Genomic DNA, 22040 nt, shown 5'->3' with positions numbered 1-22040 from the left:
TGTATTGACTGCATGTAGGTAAGTGCACCATGTCGTGCAATGCCTGTGGAGGACAGAAGTTGTTGGATCCCTAGAACTGGAGTTACGGAGAGTTGTTAGCTGCCATGTGGGTGCTGGGATTCGAACCTGGGTCTTCTGAAAGAACAGCCAGTGTTCTTAACCACTAAGCCATTGCTCCAGCCCCCAAAAAATATTTTTTTAAAAAACTAAAAACTGAGGTATGTGTCTAACATACAACACTGTACTCACTCTTAGTTCTCCTGGAGAATGGAAACTTATGTTCATGTGAAATATTCACAGTAGCTGTTCACTAAAACCTAAGAACAGCCTGAAAGCCTTTCAATATGTGAAGATTAAACAAACTGCTACATCTATACTGCAGAATACTACTCAGCATAAACAACACGGAAGCATCAGCACACAGCAGTCTGGGTGTGTCTCAAGGGTATTAAGCTTAGTCAAAGTAGCCAATCTCAAAAGTCATTCACCACCTGATTCTATTCATAGAACATTCTCAAAATGACAAAGGCATAAAGGTGGAGCTCAGGTGAATGGTTGGCAGAGACTGGTGACAGAGAGAAGGCATGTGCAGGTGGGTTCCTTCCAGGTGAGGGGACAGGGCATCTTGCAGCAGTAATGGGTACATAAATCCACATGCAATAAAATCATAAAGAATCTCACACACAAACACATGCACTCGCCACAGGTGAAAAGATGGAGCCGAATAAGGCCGGCAGCCCAGTTCTCAGAGCCACCCTCATGTCCACGTCCTGCTTTGATGTGGTTACAACCCGGGAAGACGTCACCAACCCAAGGAACACAGGACATTTATGCTATTTTTGTAACTTCCTGTGACTCTCCAATTATGTCAAAATAGAGAGTGTTTAACATCTCTAGCACAAACAGATGCATACTAGTGTATTAAAGGGTAAAAGATAACACGGCGCCTATGATTCATCCTCCACCTGTCTCTCTGACAAAGACTCTGTTGCTGGGGTTGACCTTGAATTCTTTTTTTAAAAAATTATCTTATGTGTATGAGTGTATTGGCTGCATGTATGTGAGTGCACCTGTGTTGTGCAATGTTGCGGAGATCAGAGTTAAAGAGGGTTCATAGCCGCCATGTGGGTGCTGGGAATCGAACCTGGGTCCTCTGCAAGAGCAGTCACTGCTCTTAACTGCTGAGCCATCTCTCCAGGCCTGAGCTTGAATTTTTGTGTCATGTTAAAGGCATCCTCAGGGGCTAGGGTACATCTTAGTTGGTTAGAAGTTGGTTAGAGTGCTTGCCTAGTAAGAAAGAAGCCTTGGATTTGATCCCTAGCACCACATGGAAACCCAACATGGTAAGTGCATACCTGTAATCCCAGTGTTCAGGAGGTAGAGGAAAAGAGGACCAAGTTCAAGATCATTCTTGGCTATGTTGCAAATTCAGGGCCAGACTGGGCTACATAAAATTGTCTCAAAAAAAAAAAGAATCCTCCTGCCTCAGCCTCCCAGAGTCTGGGGCAGCTGGCAAAACATCCAGCTTGGGGTCTTTTTTTAAACAGGAGGGAGAAAGATGTACCAAGACTGTACCATATAGCAACTGTTGAGACTCTGAGTACTAAAGGAGAGATGTGCTCTTCTGGTGTGTAAGAAAGTTTCCATAATAAGACCCTTCAGATTGTGGGGCATGGTGGAGCATGCCTGTAATCCCAGCACTCCAGAGACAAAGACAGACGCAGGCAGATCTCTGGTCTACCTAAACCCTTCAGATAGTGGAAGAGCCGAATCTTCTACAAAAGCTGTACTACGACATCAGCTGGCTGAGGAAATGGCTTGCATCGGAGTGACTGGCTTCTTTGTGGAAAAGCAAGCAGAGTGGTCAAACCTAACAACAGGGAATCTGGGGCTGGACCCAGAGGCAGATGCTTTCCTGTGATCCATCCTCAGCACTTAAAAAGAGGTGGGGGATTGTCTCATACTTGGCCATTTTGTTCTCTAACAAATGGCTGTCAGAGATACGTTTCCTAGAACTGTCTTCAAACCACAGCTGGGCACATCAGGACATCCCTTCCCAGAAAAGGCATGCATGCCATGGCCGACAATAAAGAGGCTGCTCTTTGAGAGGTCAGACAAGGGCCCAGTGCTCAGAAAACACAAGTTTAGAATGTCTCTACTGTTGCAGGATTTTGTTACCAAAAACAATATGTCTGGCACTGATTTGAAGAAACAAAGAACCCCTGAAATACTAAATAGGATTTTCTAGTTGGTTTAAAAATTTCCAGCACATTAGAATGTGTTTGGGGTTCCTATGTTAGGGATTTTAAAGAAAATACCTTCAATTTAGTTTTTAAAAACATCTGACTGGGAACATGGAAATGTACTAGCCAAATTTTGACAATTCCTCTGCATACTTAGCCGCTGAGATGGAAAAGTGAGTAACCAATTTGGGAAGAAAGCCAATGAAGTGCTGCCCCGTGAATGCTGCACGTACAAGGCAGGGAGAGTCATCAAGGACAGCAGCCACAAAGACCAGGCATGAAGACACACCACAGACACAGTCAGGCCCCCCAGGTGTTCCTCAGCAGCACTCATTGACAATTCCTCTGCATACTTAGCCGCTGAGATGGAAAAGTGAGTAACCAATTTGGGAAGAAAGCCAATGAAGTGCTGCCCCGTGAATGCTGCACGTACAAGGCAGGGAGAGTCATCAAGGACAGCAGCCACAAAGACCAGGCATGAAGACACACCACAGACACAGTCAGGCCCCCCAGGTGTTCCTCAGCAGCACTAACGCTCGCCTGCCCAGAACAGCCCAGCCTAGGAAGCCAGAGGTGCCTGGACCATCAGCAAAAATCACATCTCTAAAGTTTCGAGTTTTTTAAAAAATATTTTATTTTTTATTTTATGTGTATACGTGTATTGCCTGCATGTAGGTAAGTGAACCCGTGTCGTGCAATGCCCACTGAGGACAGAAGAGGCTGCCGGATCCCCTGGGCCTGGAGTTACGGACAGTTGTTAGCTGCCATGTGGGTGCTGGGATCCAGTTCTGGGTCTTCTGCAAGAACAGCCAGTGTTCTTAACCGCTGAGCCATCTCTCCAGCCCAAGTTTTGGGTTTTTTAAAAAAATTATGTGTAGGGGCTGGAGAGATGGCTCAGCAGTTAAGAACACTGGTCGTTCTTGCAGAAGACCCAGATCTGGATCCCAGCACCCACATGACAGCTAACAACTGTCTGTAACTCCAGGCCCAGGGGATCCAGCAGCCTCTTCTGACCTCCGCGGGCATTACATGACACGGGTTCACTTACCTACATGCAGGCAATACACATATACACATAAAAATAATAAATAAAAATTTTTAAAAATTATGTGTATGTATATGTGTCTGTGGGTGGGTCTGAATACATTGAGAACAGATGCCCACAGAGGCCAGAAGCAGGCACTGGATCCTCTGGAGCTGGAGTTACAGGCAGTATGAGCCTCCTGACATGGGTGCTCAGAACTGAACTTGAGTCCTCTGCAAGAGCAGCACGAGCTCTTAACAGCTGAGCCATCTCTCCAGTTCCTAAATCATGACATGGTCAGCTTGTCCTCTGCCTTCTGTTCAGGGAATAGATGCTATATACATAGGACAGTGGGAAGGTTATTCATGCATATGCATAACTACATCAACACCCATGTGCTGGGGGCACGTGGTCAAAAAGCTTCATGTGCGCACGCTGTAAATATTTATGTACAAGTGTGTGTGTGTGCACCCATGCACACACATGCAGAGGCCAGAGGAGGATGTCAGGCATCCCCTGTCATTCTCTGCCTTACCCCCTTGAGAAGGGGTCTCTCATTGAGTCTAAAGCTCAGTGATTCCTAGTGAGGCTGGCGGCCAGCAAAGTCCCAGTGAAGTGATTTCCTCTCTACCCTCACCCCGTGCACCACCGGCCACACTGTGGTCACAGACAAGCATGGTCATACTTGGGTTTTTTACATGGGTGCTGAGGATCCAAACACAGGTTTTCATGCTTGCACCAGCAAGCACTCTTATGCCCTAGGCCATCTCCTCAGCCCAAGACTGGGTTTTATGTTACTAACATGAAAAGTTAGCACAGTGGGCAGAGGCCACTGATGTTGCTTCCCCCTTCCTATAAATTCTCTGTCCGTATTCTTCCCTGCACATCTTTCCTTAGTACCCTCAGTCCCAGGCTGCAGGTCACACAGAAAGTCAAGTCAAGTCCCTGCCTAGCCCACCTGCCAATGAATGCTATCACCCGTCCCCCACTCACCTGCCAGCCAGTAGCTATGAAGAGGCTGCTCATAAGCTGGAACTCTGTCCTAAACCCTGATTCAGGGAGCTGAGCTGGGCTTGGGCAGGTGACTGGACTCTTACCTCTGGAGACAAACACAGGTATGTACTGTCCTGTAGGCATAGCCTTTGAGCCAGTAAGCTTAGCAATTCAGAAGTTTCCAGACTTTCAAAAGGATATAGATAGGGCTTAGAATGTGACTCAGCTGGTAGAGTGCTTGCCTAGCACATACAAAGCCCTGGATTTCATCCCAAGTATCACATAAACCAGGTTGGTGGTGCTCTCCTGTAATCCCAGCACTGGGGAGGTGCAGGCAAGAGGATCTGACGTTCAAGGCTCATGTTGGCTACAGGTGAGTTCAACTAGTTTAAGGAACAAAATAAATATCTAGTCAAAGTTTATCTGAGAATATTTGGTTTTTTACCCAAGCCTTATCTACATAGCACATGATAATTAAAAGTACCAGACTGGTGGAACTAACCGTATTGGGTGTTTAACAGCCATAGTTTGAGGCCTATACTAATGTGGTCAGAGGGATTTAAAGGACAGTTTTTTCCCCTTGCCCTCCAAGGTCGACTATGTTCCAGGGCACTATGGAACATCTCTCAAAATGTCCTGTAACTGTGGTGAATCACCTGTCCTCTTGTTCAGGGAGGCCACGGAGACCCCACAAGATGGACTTTAACATTTTAAAATAAATAGATGTACCAGACTGGTGGAACTAACCTTATAGGATGCTTAACAGCCATACTTTGAGGCCTATACTAATGTGGTCAGAAAGATTTAAAGGACAGTTTTTGCCCCTTGCCCTCCAAGGTCGACTAAGTTCCAGGGGACTATGGAACATCTCTCAAAATGTCCTATAACTGTGGTGAGTCACCTGTCTTCAAAAAGTCCTGTGACTGCGGTCAGTCACCTGTCCTTTTGTTCAGAGAAGCCATAGAGACCCCACAAGACGGACTTGAACTAGTGTCCAGTTTACAAAGAGGAAGGTCAACTCAGAGGAAACATCTCATTCATGCTTCCATGTGAAGCCAGACATGGTCAAGCAGGACCTTTGACTTGGGAGTTCCTCCCAAGGCCATGTGACCGCTGAGGAACAGATCCTCAAATGACCTTAAGTGTAAAAAAATAAATTGATTTATTTGGGCCAACTGTATGATCTTAAACACACAAAAGGAAAGTATAATCAAAGAGTACAGTCATCAGTATATTTCCTTAAGAGTTCAAGGGATTACACTTCTCAGACATTAGGCTTAAGTCTATATAAAAAGTTATTTAGACAATTATTTCTCATTGATGATTTTGTTCCTAACCAGAAAGTGCTGCTCAGATGGAAGACTTCAAATCTGTAGTGCCCATCTGTAGCTAAGGGAGACAACCAGCTATTGTTTTAAAATGATGGATAAATTTGTTTTCTCCCCCTATCTAGAAGCCTTTGAGAGGGAACTGACACTGATTCTAACCACTCCAACAGCTATCAAAATACCTGAAAGCAAATCCTGAATCCATCCCTCTAGAGTCCAGCCTTGGAAGACAAAAGAAAATTGAGGAGGAACCCCCAAATTGCCCCGTTCTGACTTTTTTCTAGTTCCCTGTCTAGAACTTGTAATGCTATTCTTGCCTTTACTTGTCCTTCACGTCTCCTATTCAGGAATTTCTTTTCCCCCTAGAGTTATGCAATTTGGTAGTCTTTTAGCTAGACCCACTGAAGGGGTACTCCAATTGCCTCACTGCATCCCTCTTCAGCATGGAAGAAGCCAGAGCGGTCTGCGTCCCTATTCCCCATTGGCAATTTGGGTAACCCCTTCAGAGGATGGCGTGATAAGAACAGGAGGTAGGAACTGGCTAGGCATTTAGGGTAAAAAGACTCCAAAGAAAAGTAGCTAGTTTCTTGGCTAAAACTCACAATGTCTTTGGGCCTCTTAACAACATACTCCATTCCAAAGGCCAAAAATGTGGAAAATATTTGGGAACTTTTATTTAATCCTTAAAAGATTTTAGGGTTACCTCTTCAGAGGGGGGAATGTTAGAGCAGCCAAAACCCCATAAAAAAATAAAGGAGAAAAAAAAAAGTGAGTTCAAGGACAGCTTGGGGTATATGGGACCTTTATCAACCAAATTAAAGAAATTAGTAAATAAATAGATAATAGCATATGTCTGACATTTGCACAGGGGTCTGGGCAATTCTCCCCTCCCCCCAGACCAAACACATTGCACTCCCACAGAGAAAAGTATGGCTGATCAGCATAGGTAAGATCTTTTTAAAGAGCATAATTAGTTGCACATCAATTCAGGTCAGATTTTTGTTGGGAAATTAGTCTGCTGTGGACTAAAGGGGGCAGGGCACTGGGACTTCTGTGTGTTCTAGATTCTAGCATGATGGAGAAGGAACATGGCCAGGAAGGCCCTTGAGCTGCAAGGGTGCCAACCTCTACACTTTCCAACATGACACAGTCCCCCTGGACCTCAAATCCACTCACAGCTGTCAGGAGTGGGCTAGAGGATGCAGTCCTGGCTCCTCGGCAAGAGTCCAGGGTCTCTGGCCTCCCTTCCTGGCCTCTTGTCTGAGCATCTGCAGTGCCAACCCTGTTGTTCTGAACATATGAGCCTATGCCTGTGTCCTGCACATATGAGTTCACGTCTGTGTCCAAGTGCCTCTTCTGCGATGGTTCTCATGGGCACAAGACTGATGACTCTCAATTCACCATAGACACCATGGTCTCCCTTAGGCCCAGCTGCCCACCTTCTCATCTCTTACATCTTTGCAACTTTTCTAGGCCTAACATGATGTAAAGCATGCAGTAGGGGCACGGGGAAAAAAGCCATATGATTAACTGAGCTATGGAGTGCCTGGTCTTAGAACCATCCTGCCCTTCCTGTGGGCTCTGTCACTTAGCCCCTCCCCACTGATGACGCTTTCCAGCTTGGCTGGAGCACCTGGGTGTTTGGCTGGAGGGAGGGAAGGGACAGAGACAGCAGAGGACAGAGGCTGAGTCACAGCCACTGTGCTCTAGTAGGGAAAGGCCACACCAGGGTGAGCAAAGGCCTCTAGCAAAGGTTCCACCAGGACACAGCCTGACCCATCTGGTGGGAGCAACATGAAGGTGAACTAGCAACAAGACATTTTCATTAGCTAGAACATTCTAGCACTGTGCTAAGTGCTTCTGGAATAAGGATGCTCCCTGGGACAGGAATGCTGCCTGGTGGCTCAGTCCTGCCTGCCTTCTCCCTGGCAACACTGTAACCTTCTGGAGGTCAAAGATCATGTCTTAGGCTCAACCATCTCAGGGCCTGTGTGGTTAGCATTCAACAAGCTTCCCCTGGATAGAAGCACTGATAAGCCTGCCCTCAGTGGTTCCTTCCAACTCAAACTGTGATACTCTCCACCACCTTTGCACCAGCCCTGAGGACTGGAATGTTCCACTCTTACCACAGAGCTCCCTGACTCCCACACATTGGAGCCTGCACACTGCCACTTTCCATCGTGTCTGACTGAGGCCTGTCTTTACTGGCTTGCTCTTTTCTTTCACATCCTTTTCGGTTGGGATGCAAATTGGGCCACTTAGCACCTGCCTTCCTGGTGGGATGGGTGCATGACAGCAGGGCATGGCCCAGAGGATGGCTGCCATTGGGTACTAGGACACATCTGCTGAACCCTGCCTTGGGGGTAGGGGACAGGCCCTGAGCAATGTGTGGAGGACAGCCTGTGGCCTCTTGATGCCTGAGTAGGTGTGCACTGGGAGCAGGCCTCACATGGAGGTTCAGGGCAGTGTGGGGCAGTACAGTCTGGAACAAGCCCTCTGACCACCATGTGAAGAAGGTCTTGTCCCATCAGAGCACTCAGGCAGGTAAAGCCCAGCCCCATACAGCCCCCATGACACAGGGACAGGGCTCATGTCAGGTCCAGGACCTGGGGCTGATAGGAAAGAAGAGCAGGTTTGAGCCAACCAGCTCAAAAAACAAATAGTAGCCAGTACAATGCTCCTCTACCTCCTACCAGAGAGTCAAGAGAACGGACCCAGCACCAGAAGGGGCTTGAGAGTGGACAATCAGAAGATAAGGAAGCGGTAAGGAGGGTCTGAATAAAATCCAAGCAGGCCCCGGGCAATGAACTGTGCCAAGCCCAAAAAACCACTCAGTAAACGCTCACCTACCCCAGCACAGCCCACACCTACAGCCTTCTCCAGGAAAGGACGGGGCTGCTGGTCCCTCTACAGGACACCCTCCTTTCTCAGACAAGACATTCAGCCAGGGGTCACCACAGCACATGGCCACCAGCCTCAGAGAACTTACTCCCAAAAGCGCCTCGGGCATCTCACCACGTCTGTTCTGAGTCATTTAGTTTTGTGAATATCCTGCCTACCACCACAGACTTCATTATACCCTGTGTTGTGAGCACCTCTCAAAGAAGTTCCCAGCCCAGTCACCAAATCTGTGAACATGTCTCCAGCAAGACAAAGGGACTCTCCGAATATATTGACGTCGAGGGCCTGGAACTAGCGAGGCCATCCAGGATTATCCTGGTGGCCCAGTGTCCTCATAGGGGTCCTTCTACCAAGGAGACAGGGCGAGTGTGTGAAGAAAGCAGGTGACGTGATGGTGGAAGCAGGGAGTGGAAGAGGGGCTACAAGCCAAAGAATGCAAGGGCCCTCCAGAATGCAAAAGGCCAGATAGTGGGTTCTGCCTGGGCTCCAGAGGGAGTGGCAGCCCTGCCAGCAGATTGATTTTAGGCTGTGAGATACATTTTGGACTCTGACTCCAGAACAGTGAGGTAACAAGTACAAGGTTTGAGTCACCACCTTTCTGGTACCCTCCTTAGCACCAGAAGCAAGGAGCTTGCAGACGAGGCCAGAGGCAGTTTGTCCAGCCACAATGTAAGGCCTCTTCACACTGCCCTCACACAGCCTGGCCTTTCTGGAGTCTTGGGCTCTGGAGACAGACCGCCTACACCTGACTTCCAGCTCTGCCACTCAGCCATGTGTCACGGGCAAGTTATGTAACCCCTGCCTGCTCTCAGGTACAGTGGGCACCTGGCTGCACTTAGATCAGAGGAGTTTCAAGGAAAGAACAAGATGGGGCGCAACAAGTGATGCTGTTCCCCGTCTCACTGCCTTCCCATCCTCTGGTCACGCTGGGATTTTGTGTTCCCAACAGTCTCTGAGACACAGGCTGCCCCCAACTCTGGTCATTGGCTCTCTAAATATGCATGTATGTATGCCTATGAGTGCATTAGAAGCCAGAGGAGGGCGCATGTGCCTCCTCCTTTGCTGTCTACCTCATTCCCTTCTGGCAGGGTCTCTCCCTGACCCTAGAGTCCTTGGTTTTTGACCAGGTTGGCAGCCAACAAGCAATCCTCCTGACTCCACCTCCCACAGCAATGGGGTTACTGGTGTATGTGAGACCATGCCCAGCTTGCTACATGGTACTGGGATCTGAACTCAGGTCCTCATGGTTGTACAGTAAGCACTCTTAACTCCTAAGCACCTCCCAAAAAAATCTCTCTGTAGCTCATATCGGCCTTGAAGTCAGAGTGATCCCCATGCCTCGGCCTCTTGAGTGTTGTGTTTATAGGCCTGAGCTGTGACACCCAGACAGATTTTCACTCATTTGGTTCAGATCCGAACCCTCCCAAGCTGTAGCCATGGAGCGCTTGCTCAGGCAGCTGCCACCCACAGAGCAGGCTACACTGGCAACAGGTGGGCAGGAGCATCTCTGGAATGTTAATACACCCTGCAAGGGAGGGACTTCTGTTCTCTTTGCTACCTCTGGAGGAATGTCCATTTTTACATGCCTCCCAGGTAGGGACTGACTTGAACACTCACTCTGGCCTGAGCTTCCTACAACCTGCGGACAAAGAACCTGCAGGCCCCCGGTTTCTGTTCGGCTTGGTTAGCTTCCAGATGGCTGCCTTCGGGGGAAGGCTGACCCACATCAGAGCCAGACAACAGGCCACATCCTGGCCCTTCTCCAGAGGGGATTAGAGGAAAGAGTGGCTGGCCAGCAGCTGGCAGCTCTGCCTGGCGACATTTCTGAAAGGTCACATGCCTGGAGATAGGGCAGGGGTCCACTTCTCCCCATACTCCCCTCCCGTCAACACAAGCCAGACAGGCCTTCTACAGGCCCCACATCTCCCCTTCTCCCGAGGCCACATTCCCACCAAGGTCTGAAGCAAGAAGGAAAAAAAAAAAATCAATCATGTGCCCGCCTGCCATTGGGGGTGAAGGGGTACAGGAGTAAAGGGTACCTACAGAGGCACCCAAAGTCCTTCCACAGGGGAACACTTAATTCTGCCTTGAATTGAGTCTTTTAAAAAATATTTACCAGGCCAAATTTTGATCACTGAGAACAAATGAACAGGTGTATGACTTCTGGGGCTCAGGCTTCGAGGCCTAAACGTCAGCTAAAGCCCCAACTAGCACTGAGCACCCCGGTGCAGAATCCTGAACCCCAACATTCCTACTGCCTCATGGGGAAGAATAGCTAAACAAAGGCTGTAGCAGGTGCCTGTCCTCTGAGATGTCAGCCCTGATCCCTGGATGGCAGACCCCAACCAATAAACTTCATTCATGCAAATGAGTAGTGAGCTAACAGCTCATCCTGGTGCAAACCACAGCAATTAGTGATGTGGGGCCCAAGACAAGAACAGAAGAGGCAGGATACAGCCCAGAAGCCTGTCCACACAAGAAGAGCTGCACGAACAGCCTCATATTCAGCCAGTGGAGACCTCCACAGCAGTGAAAAAGAACAAAGGACCATTCTACAAAGTCAGGTGATCTTACTGACAACATGGGGGAAGAAGCTAGGCACCAGAGCAACTCTGTGCTGCCATGTACTGGAGGCTCAAACCAGGCAGAACAAATCCCTGGTGCTGACATGTGAACAGCAGTTACCTGGGAGGGTAAATGACCATGAGCCGGCCCAGGGAGGAAGCAGGAACCAGGGACACAATGTAGAAAGTCCCAAGTGACAGGAGCAGGGAAGAGGCACAGCTGCAGGGAAGGTGGAGGGCAGTGCTGAGGGGATGCAGGTAGACTCTGAGATAGCTATGAAGAGCTGCTGTGGAGGGAAGGTTGGCTGCAGAGAGGCTTCATGAACACAGGCATGCAGGTGGGACACCAGGGATGCAGGCAGTGGATCGCTCAAATCCCCATGCCAATGCCAATGTGGCTCCAGAGGAAGGAAAAAAATCATCCAATCACGTGCCTGCCTGCCACTTGGGGGTGAGGGGTATAGAAGTAAAGGGCAACTACAGAGGCACCCCAAATCCTTCCACGGGGACCTGGGACACCCAGGGCCTTTGCTACCAACAGAGAAGACCTAAAGCCTTCAGAGGGAAGGAACTGAGCCGACCACAGCAAGGATTTAAAGTAGCAAAGCCAACCAATGGCTGTGTGGGAGTTGGGGGGGGTCATATTCATCAAGGAACCCTCAAACCATCATCTTTTATGAAAACTAGGCTGCATTTTTATTGGGCAGTGGTCAGGAGCCTAAGTGAGGCTGGCTGGCCTTGGAGGGGTAGCAGTCTCTACTTCTACAATGAGCAAGAGGTAAGTCCACCGTTCTTACCGTTATTGAGTTTTCTGAAAAGGACATAGACATAATATTCACTTTCTTTTTTTTTTTGTCTTTTTGAGACAGGGTCTTCCTGTAACCCCATCTGGCCTGGAACTCACTATGTAGACCAGGCTGGCCTTGAATTCAGAGAGATCCACCTGCCTCTGCCTCTCTTGCGGCTGCCCAGAGACCATCTGAACATTTGGAAGCACCCTGCTTCACTTTTACAGAAGGGGATCCTCACACACACACACACACACACACACCTGCTCTCACTCAGTAGTCTGTGTGTGTCAGCACCTGGAGCCTGGGTCTTCTCTATGGATGTATAGCATGCCAGGGTTTGCATAGGCCATAACTTGTTTATGGCTTCCTTCACATAGGCATTTCGAGTGAGTCCAATCTTCTGCTATTTCAAAAGCAGTAGTAATGACTAACCATGTGGACCAGTCAGTCTGCACACATGTTAACACATCTGCAGGCTAAATTCCTAAAGTGCAGCTGCTGGTAAAATGCAGTTTTAAGAAAAGTCACTACAGAGGTGGAATACATTTAAGTTGCTCATCTAAGAAATGAACCTTTTGTTGGGAGTGATATGTTAAGTGATATGTAAAGTGATATGTTAAGATGCTTAGGGGAAGAAATGGTAGAGAAAAGCTTAGTTTTCAACACATAGGACTCTGCATCAGAGGATGGTACTAGTACTAGATCAGCCCCAACTTGCTCAATGCTGTGCCCCATGAACCTGCTCTCCTTACCCACATATAAAAGGCTAGATCCAGGGCTGGGGGTGTAGCTAAGGCACAGCTCTTGCCTACGATGTACAGGTCCTGGGCTCGATCTTAGAATGGCCAAAAAAGAAAAGTGAAAAGGCTAGACCCTCAGCCCTTCCCAGCTCTGGCTCTAATGCCCTGATTCTAAGCCAGGGATAAGGTGGACAGAGACAGGTCATCAAGACACCCAGCTCTAACTGGTGTCCCTGAATGAAGGTACCAGTGTACAGAGGAGGATAAGTAGGCCTGGTCGGGCAGAGAACCAAAGGGTCACTAGCTTCTGGTCTGGCCATCCCAAGTGAGAGAAAAGTGCCTCTTGTCCCCTCCTGCCAAAGCCGTAGGGACATCACAACCATGCAAACACTCACGTTCCACGACAGTCACTGCTCCCAGACCATCACTAACGGTTACATAACTCATGGGTCCCACAGCCACACCATCTAAGCATCACTCTCCAGCCAGCCCGTCATGGAGGATGGAGGCGGTCTGTGGCAGGAATCCAGGTGCTGTTCCTGAGAGTGAGGACAAGTGAGGACATGAAGCCAGCAGGGTGGGGCTTCCTCCAACCTCCCCAAAGCAGGCCCAGCTACTGGGAAGTGTGGATGAAAGGAAAGGTCTGCCCCCAGCTGAGTGGGAGAGACCTTTGAGAAAGAGAACCTGTCAGCCTGCGTGTCTCCCCACACGGGTTCTGCTCCCACTGCTTGGAGTCAGCCAGGAACCTTGGCACATCAACTTACCTTAACTGCACTAGGGTGCTGCTGTGAAAAATCTTTCTATCTAATACACAGTACTCAATAAAGCAAATATACATGGTCTTAGCAAATCTAGATTGTCCCAATCCTGCTCCTTTAAACCACATAGAGTATAGAGTGATGCCCTCTGGGAGGTGAGGAGAGACCCTAAACCACCAGGAAGGCTCGCTCAGCCTCAGTGTCACATCACACGCTTGTGTCCGAGGCCTCTGTGTGTATTCCAGGTAGCAGCACTATCTGAAGGCCCTCCAAACCTCTCCACCTGCCATCATCCACAGAATTCCAGCTCAACTGCCCATATCAGCCCATCCCAGGCAGGGCAGACTGCTGCTGCCTCCTGGGGCCCCACAGTTCAACCAGGGCCCTCATTAAATGCATTTCACCCCTGGGCAGCAACCTGGTATGCCAGGCTTTCCCAGTAGGCTATGAGCTCTCTGAGGGAGGGCAACACAGGTAGCCACTCTGGACAGGAAGAGTCAAAAAGCCCAGTGCTTCCTTCCCAAGCACATAGGCGATTCACCCTTCTGGGTACCAGCCTCTCCACTACAGAATGGCTAGAATAGTAATTCGGGTCATGGCCACTGGGGAATGCAATTTGCAAAGCCCTACACAAATCACATTGAGGACAGAATTGAGGTAATTAGTTGCTAATATTAATTAATATAAACACAATCACACACACTTTTGCCAACACCCATCACTGTGCTGTGCAGACACCCACACTGGGTATGCTGGGATCCCCCACTCATTGCTCATTTGAGATAAATAAAAACTGTGGTGCAGGAAGTGGAAACCAGAGTCTGTGGCAGCTAGAGCAGCGTTGTGGGGTTATTTTTCCTATGGAGCTTTTCGGTATGACCCAAGGGCCTTGCAGAACAGCCCCGCCCTGCAGTGAAGGTCCTCAGTCTCCTGCTTCTCTTGCTGCAGCCTGTCCATAGGGGGTCAGCAGGAGAAACATAGAGATGTCGTATGTTCCTCTGGGTAGGGAGGTTGTTTGATCTGAAAATCAGATACAATTATTTGAGGACGTCTCCCTCACCTTTGGTAGGGGATGGCCACCTTGGGATGGATCATGACACCCAGCTAAGAGATATACCAGTCTCAGCATGGAAAACAGTCTTCATGAGAATCACTGCAGACTTCAGGATGGAAAAGAAACCACCCCCATGTACATGCAAGCACAAGAACACTTGAACACACACACAACCTTCTTTACAACATCATGACCTGCCAATCCTCCAAACCATACCTAAGGCTTTCTAACCTGGGAACTCATCTGAGCCTAGGAAGGTGGGCAGTGGGGGTGAGAAGCCCGCTGGGCAGTGAAGCTCAGAGAGGGCAAGTAACCTGCCCAAAGCCATCACCCAAGTTTCTGACTGCTGATGCCCTGTCTGCCATTCATGCCATGGTGTTGGCCACAGTTGAGGCTGGGGATCTCATCTTGCCCACAAAACTTAAAACACCAGGACCCTGCCTCTTTTCTACCTGTGCCCAACCTTTAAATTCCATGGGCAAATTCTGTGACCCCACGTTAAGCAAACGACGAGACAATGTAAGTTCCTTCCTAGAATGAACATCCTCCCAAACTTCAATAGCAATTACTTATTTGGGGATATGTGTGGATGAGGCCGAGACAGGGTCTCATGGAGCCAGTCTGGCCTTGAACTCGCTATGTAGCTGAGGATGATCTCGAACTCTAGATCTTCTGGCTACCACCTCCCAAGTGCTGTGACTACTTCCTGATTGTGAATCTGAGGTGATTTCTATTTCTGATCCCAGGCTTTTCTGTGTTCCTCACTGACTATAATCAACAAGCTAGTTTAACTAACATCAGTTGGCCTCTTGATTCTCACAGGCTGCAACACGGGAGCCACACTGTAGACTTCTCCCTGAGTCAATGTGACTCTTTAACATACAGTAGAGCTGGAAGTGACGCGGGTCAGGCACAAAGGTTTTCTGGGTGGGATCTTCCCCTCTGATTTCCGTCCCAGAGGAGAGGGAAAAGGAGGTGTCTGCTGGGTTTCCTGCCCCCTCACAAGCCTGAGACCTTTTTTACCCCCTGTAGGTGCCAGCCTTTGGAAAGGTCCAAGGGTTAGCACTGGGTAGTGCTGGCTCCCAGTGATACAACCTTTATTATCTATTACCCTAACAGATAATCCTGTTCTGAGTTTGGCATGGTGGTGCATGCCTATAACACCAGTACTCAGGAGGTGGGGGCAGGAGGATCAGGAGTTTAAGGTCATTCTTGGCTACACAGCAAGTTGTAGGCCAGCCTGGACTACATGAGACTCTGTCTTTTAAAAAAAATAAAAATAAAAAATAAGGGCTAGAGAGATGGCTTAGGGGTTAAGAGCACTGTAGAGGACCCGGGTTTGATTTCCCAGCACTCACATGGCAGCTAAGAACTGTCCTTAACTCCAGTTCCAGGGTAATCTGATACCCTCTTCTGACCTCTGTGGCATTGCACGACACAGGTGCACCCACATACATGCAGGCAATACGCTCATACACATAAAAAAATAAAAATAATAACACAGCCAGGCATGTAAATAAAAGCTGTCTGGGTACCCAGGCTAACTCCAGCTCCCGGATTCCCTCTGCATAGAGCTTTCTGCTTCTGGGGCTTTGAAAAAGCAGAGTTCAAGGAGTGACTGTTAAGAATGTGGCCAGCAGACTTCTCGGGGTGTGCTGTTAAGGTGCCACATCCCACAGAGTAGAAATAGCCCATGGGAAATAAAGAGAAAATCTAAAGCTTGGGGACCATCCAGTTGTCGCTATGGCTACTTCCCACTTTACTTCTGTTTCTAGCCTCCCTGAGGTGGGGATCACATCCAGTGGACATGCACTACAGATCTGCTAAGTGCTGACTCTTAGGGCTGCATGGTTTTGCAGACATCATCTCAGATTTTGCCTTGTACAAACTTTTCCCTCTGCCTGAAACCCATTTTTTCTACCTTTTCAGATGGTGACATCTTTTCTTTAGTCTTTGAGACAGGGTCTCTCTATAGCCCCAGCTCCTGGAACTTACTATGTAGACCAGGCCGGCCTTGACCTCACGAGATCCACCTGCTTCTGCCTCTCAAGTGCTAGAATTAAAGGCATGTGCCACCATACCTGGCTAGATAGTGACATCTTAATTGTCACCTCATTAGAAAAGTACCTGTCCAAACAAGAATGACCTAATGTCCCTCAAAGCTTCCAGGACAACCAGAGTTGTCCTGTAGGTGGTGTCCCTCTCCCCAGGTGGATGCAGCTCTTGAGGACAGTTCCTCATATACTGTCCTTCACACAGGGCTCCTGAAAAACTTAAATGGCTTTCAGGGTAATAGTAAAAGCTGGTGGGAGCAGGGAAGATTGCTCAGTCAGTAAAGTGGTTGTCATGTAAGCATGAGGACCCTGAGTTTGATCTCCAGCACTCACATAAAAAGCTTGGTGTGGTGGTGTACACTTGTAATCCAGCACTAAGACAGGAGGCTCCCTGGGGCTTCCTGGCCAGCCAGCCTAGCCTAATTGGAGAGCTCTAGGCCCTAGTGAGAGGCCCTGTCACAAAAAACAAGGTGGATCAGAAATAACACCCAAGGATGACTTCTGGCCTAACACACACACACACATACACACACACACATGCACATGCACACACGCAGGCATGTATGCATGCACACACACACACACACACACATGCACATACACGCTGTTTCCTGAGTGTGTACTGTGTGCCAGGTGCCATGCCAAGCTCTATGCAGACACTGGGTCATGCCAGCCCTATGGTGGCCATGCCATCAGTATCTGCATTTTACAGATGAAGGAACTACAGCTCCAGTCCTTTCCCAGGCTGGCCTTGAACTCCACGGCTATCCTCCTGTCTCAACACCCCCATGCAGAGTGCTAGGATTACAAATATGCATTACCACCACCACTACTGTCTTAGTTTTAAAAACTAGAAATTAGAACTTGGTAAGCAACCTTCCCAAGGACACAGAGCTAATAAAAGCAAGGATTTGAACTGTATCTCCTAATTCTCTTTCCAGGTCACCAGAACTGCTAGCTCAGTAGCTCCCTCTCTCCTCTTGCTCCCAGTGGACATTATAAAGGGGTGTGAATTCTCTATTTTACTACTCATTATTATTATTATTGTGTGTTTGTGTGTGTGTGTCTATGTGTAGGTATCGTATGTGAGTGCAGGTACACGCATGCCACAGTGCACGTGTGGATGTCAAACGACGACTTCCAGGAGCTGGTTCTCCCCTTCCAACAGAAGATCAAACTCAGGCTGCCAGGCTTGCACACCAAGCACTTTTACCTGCTGAGCCCTCTTGCTGATCCAGATTCCTAAATTCTCAATCTCTTATCCTAAGTCACCCAACTAGGAATTTCCCCCCAACTTTCTTGCTCACATCCAATACCCAGTCAGTCTGCATCCCCTCACACTGCTGCACCAGCAGTGTTCTGCAAAGACCCCCGAGAGGACCCTGTCTAATCTCACAGCCTTCGGTCGAGAAGAGAGATAATGCCTAACTCCTCAACCCTGATGGACTGACAAGTCACCGCATCAAATACACACAGCCTGCCCACCTCACAAAGTGGGGCAGGCAAGAGAGACCCAGCAGCTAACAGAGCTTGGCTTTCTCCTCTCTGCCTGTGTTCAAAGAGGTGAGGACTCCAAGCATGGATGGTAGAAGACAGACCACACCTTCCCAAGAGCATTCAGGCTGTGACATGAGATGCTACTGCCCCATGAGATCTGGAGCACCAGGACTTTAATCTTTAAGAAAACAAGTTCAGGTTCTGGGGATGTAGCCCAGTTGCTAGAATACCTGCCTAGTGTGCACAAAACCCTAGAAACCCACTATTTCTCCCCAGTACTGCATAAACTGGGCAGGGTGACACACGCCTATAATCCTAGTACTTGGGAGGTAGAAGCAAGTGTTATAAGTTGTTAAAGGTCATCTTCAGCTACATGGTAAGTTCAAGTCCTGCCTAGAATACACTGTCTCAAAAAACAAAAACAAAACCCAAGTTCCAGTTCAGTGCTGCCAGGCAGAGGGCAGGAAAGGCCAGCTGCAGAGGGGACGCCACTACAATGGAGGATCCAGAGGTCTGGCCCAGGGCATAGTGGCCTTCAGACCAGAAGCTACAGAAGACACTGAAGGAAAGGAAGCAGAGATCAACTAGACACCAGGGACCAGAGGGGCAGTAAACTGGAAGGAGGCAGGTCATCTTGGAGTTATTTGCCAGAATGAAGGAAGCAAGTTACAGGATGTGATACTGCCTACTATTATGGGCCTGAACATGTCACTTCCTCTGAAACTTTCAAAGGCGCCTTGTTGACCATACCAGGATCAAATCAAAACCCTCTGAGAGGGGAGACATTATAGGAAGACATTATATCTGCTGGGGTTCCCACCCACTACCTAGAATCCTTTCCTCTTCCTCCTTGGGTGCAGCACTCCTAGTTCCTCAAGGCCAGGAGACACCCGGCACCTTCCAGTGCAAGAAGAGCAGGGCTCTGAAGTCAGACCAACCGAGCTCTGATATGGAAGGTGGCAGTCCCACCTCACTGGGTGGTGGAAAGATGAAACAGTAATTCATGAAAGCACTTTGAACTGTGCCTGGCACACAATAAGTGCTCAATAAACGAGCTGTTGTTCCCATTGTCCTCGGGCCCCTTTAGAGTCCTCTCTCAACCACAAGCAGAGCACTGTCTTGCACTTACTGGTTATATGCTGGATTCCCCAACCAACCACAGCCTTAGAGGGTACAACCCAGGTCTCTGGCCTCTCCTCCTTGATGCCCAGCAAGTTCACAACACACAGTAGGTGTTCAGTAAGCATTTGCTGCCCCCAAAAGCCTCAGCTAAGGTCCTGGGGCAGGCCCCACCTAGAACTCTGAGGACCCAGCTATGGGCCTCACAGCACTCACACAGCAAATCCCCAGTCTCACTCACTGCTACTGGTTTTCAAAACAATAAAGGGCTGTACCCTGCCTTGCCTAGCCGTTTCTACTCCAGGGAATGTTCAGAGAGAAATGAGCACAGCAGAGACTCGAAATAGCACTAAGCCCCTCTTGGGGAGCGGAGGACTGGGCAGGCCAGCCAGCAAGCCAGAGCAAAAGCTGGAAGGGCAGAAGACAGAGGCTAGGGCTCATTGGCATACTGCCTGCCTCTCATGTATGAGGCCCCGATTCAATCCATGGTACCACAGAATTTTAAAGGGGGGGATGAGCAAAAACAGCCCCTAGACAGGAGCCCAGGCTCACAGAATTCAGCCAATACCAGGGAACTAGGGCAAGCTGGTCACTCTCGCCCATTCTGCCTGGGAGCTCTTCTTCCACTTGACTGAAGGCATTCAGGAGAGGCTCTTTGATTATACAATCCCTACCACCCTGGGAGCAACTTATAACACACTCATCACCCACCCACCCCCCAGGATGGGGCAAGGGCACCCAGGTCTCTATAGCTCTAGGGCAGGATTTACAGAGTCTCTCTCCACCCACCCTAGCCAATGGGGTCACCATCTATGTCCATCTCCCTTACAGAATGGGAGCCTCTAAAGGCAGGTACCAAGTCCCATTCTTCCTCAGACCTCCATGTCCCTAGGTGTTGTTTTACTCCACAGGATGGATAGCGAAAGATAAATACAGGAGCTGGAGGCAGCCCTGAGCCTAGCACATAATAGATGCTCAATAAGGCAAGGAGACCTGTCAACACCTGAGTCAGGACTCAGGGATGACAGCATCCCTTGCCTGTATCACTGACAAGCGAGTCATGAATTTTTCCCCGTGCCTCAGTTTCCTCATCCACAAATACACACAACAATACTTTCCTCCCACACCTGCTGTGAGAATTAACTGGGAAAATATACATGGAAAACAAAAAGCCTCTGAGGAATGTCAGTCAGCCAGCTCCTGCTCAACTATCCCTTTGTGCTAGAATCTTTTCCACTGGCCTGTCCCCCTCCCCGAGCACTGACCCCACCTCTGCCCTCCTTTGCCTTTGTCTTGTGTGTTTTGAATTCATGTGATCACTTATATTTCCAAGTCTGATTCCCCCACCCACCTGAGAGCTCCCAGATGCCAGGAGCGGATGCCAGAAGCATCACATTTGTGTCCAGGTGAGCACAGGCCTGGTTTCTGGGGCTCTCCCACCCTGAGGTGCCAACACAGGATTCTCACCAAGATATTCAAGTGTGCAGAGCCCAAGGACCTACCAATCATGTTGGCAAGGGACATAGGAAAGGATGCTGCAAACACAGCCTATGGAGACCTCTGAGACCTGGGCCTCCTCAGCTGGTGCAGGTGCGCCTGTGTGCTAGCTAACTCTGCTGCAGCACCAGCCTCCAGGGCACAAATTGCTACTTCTTTTCTTACATAAAGCACCCGGCAGTCAGATGAATAATGCATAGGCCTTCACCTCACACACAGGTATCAGGCAGGCAAACACCTGCTCTGCCCCACCATGCCCTGGAAGGGAGGGAGAGGTGAGATGCCAGGCCTCATACAACCCCTCAGAGAGGATATGGACTGGGAATCTGCACCCATTCCTCACACTCCCTCCCCTGCCACAGCCCCTTAGCACTGGAGTCTACCCAAGCAAGATGTCCATGGGCGTGTCTAGGGAAGACAGGCACAACACACAGGTCGGACGTACACACCCAAACCAGTCTTTTGAACGCAAACATCCTTCGAGCCCCAGATTCTCACTAGTCCCCCTCCAAACCCACTGACCCATGTCCCAAGCTTATACACCTCCTCCCCCTTTACGCAGCTTTTAAGACCTCGAGGGCCAACCACCCACCCAGGTCGCAGCCACCGCACAGGGCTCGAATGCCTCCCCACCTCACTCCGCAGTGCCAGGATCCAGCACACCCACCCGGATGCGCACGATCCCCCCAGCAAAGGGCTTGTCCCCCAGCAGCCCCGGGGTCCCCCGTGGACAGGTCCGGTTAGAGTCCCGACCTGCCTCCGCCACGTTGGCGGGAGGCGGAGCGGGCACACCCACCGGCCGCCCAGGGGCCTCGGCGTCCCCTCCTCCCCGCGGGGCGCCCCTCTGCGCGGGCCTGTCTCCACCGCGCCATCCCCTCCGGCTCCCCGAGCATCCACTGCATCCCTCTCATCCCACCGGCCCGGGTACCTTAGGAGCCCATGGCGGTGGTGTGTGCGGGCGACGCACGGCGGCCGGGCTGTACGGGCGGGGCAGGCAGCTCCGCAGCCTGGTGTCTCCGCGGCCGCCGGCGCGTACCGAACCCAGCGGAGTGCCACCGCGATGCGCCTGCGCACTGGGCGCGCCGCCGGGGAAGGCGGGGCGGGGAGCGCGCGCGGCTGAGATCACTCGGGGAGCCTTAAAGGGGCCGGGCGCTGTCAAGCCCCGCGCGCGACTCCCTGGGTCGGGAAGAGGGCGACCTGGTTGTCTCGCCGTTTGCAAACTGGGCGAGACCGAACCCCCAGTTTTCCGAGTCTCACCAACCACAGTCCTGGGATGCAAAGACTGAGCCTCGGGCTACAAACTCTCCCTGACACTCTGGCTGGCTAGTTCTTGACTTCTCTGAACCCTAATTTGAGCCCATTTTGAAGGTGAAACGAATTACAGTGGCTGTTTGTTGTGTGGAAGATGCGTATGGAACTGCAGAATGAACGTTCAGAGTGCTTTGTGCAGTTACGCAAGACGAAACTGCACAGCCCA

General features: G+C 49.8%; 1 protein-coding gene across 2 annotated transcripts in view; it reads right to left on the bottom strand.

The window, feature by feature from the left end:
* Positions 1–21637, bottom strand: part of Tmem184b (transmembrane protein 184B) — a 57119-nt gene extending 35482 nt beyond the window's left edge. For both annotated transcript variants that reach the window (XM_008851266.3, XM_008851267.3), the window contains exon 1: positions 21492–21637. The gene's annotated coding sequence lies outside the window, so the exon portion shown is untranslated. The remainder of the gene's footprint in view (positions 1–21491) is intronic.
* Positions 21638–22040: the final 403 nt, after the last annotated feature.

Source organism: Nannospalax galili, unplaced genomic scaffold, assembly GCF_000622305.1.
Source record: "Nannospalax galili isolate Female #2095 unplaced genomic scaffold, S.galili_v1.0 scaffold445, whole genome shotgun sequence".
NCBI classification, from domain to species: Eukaryota; Metazoa; Chordata; class Mammalia; order Rodentia; family Spalacidae; genus Nannospalax; species Nannospalax galili.
Note: the sequence above shows the minus strand (reverse complement) of the source record. Positions and strands in the feature narration are given on the sequence as shown.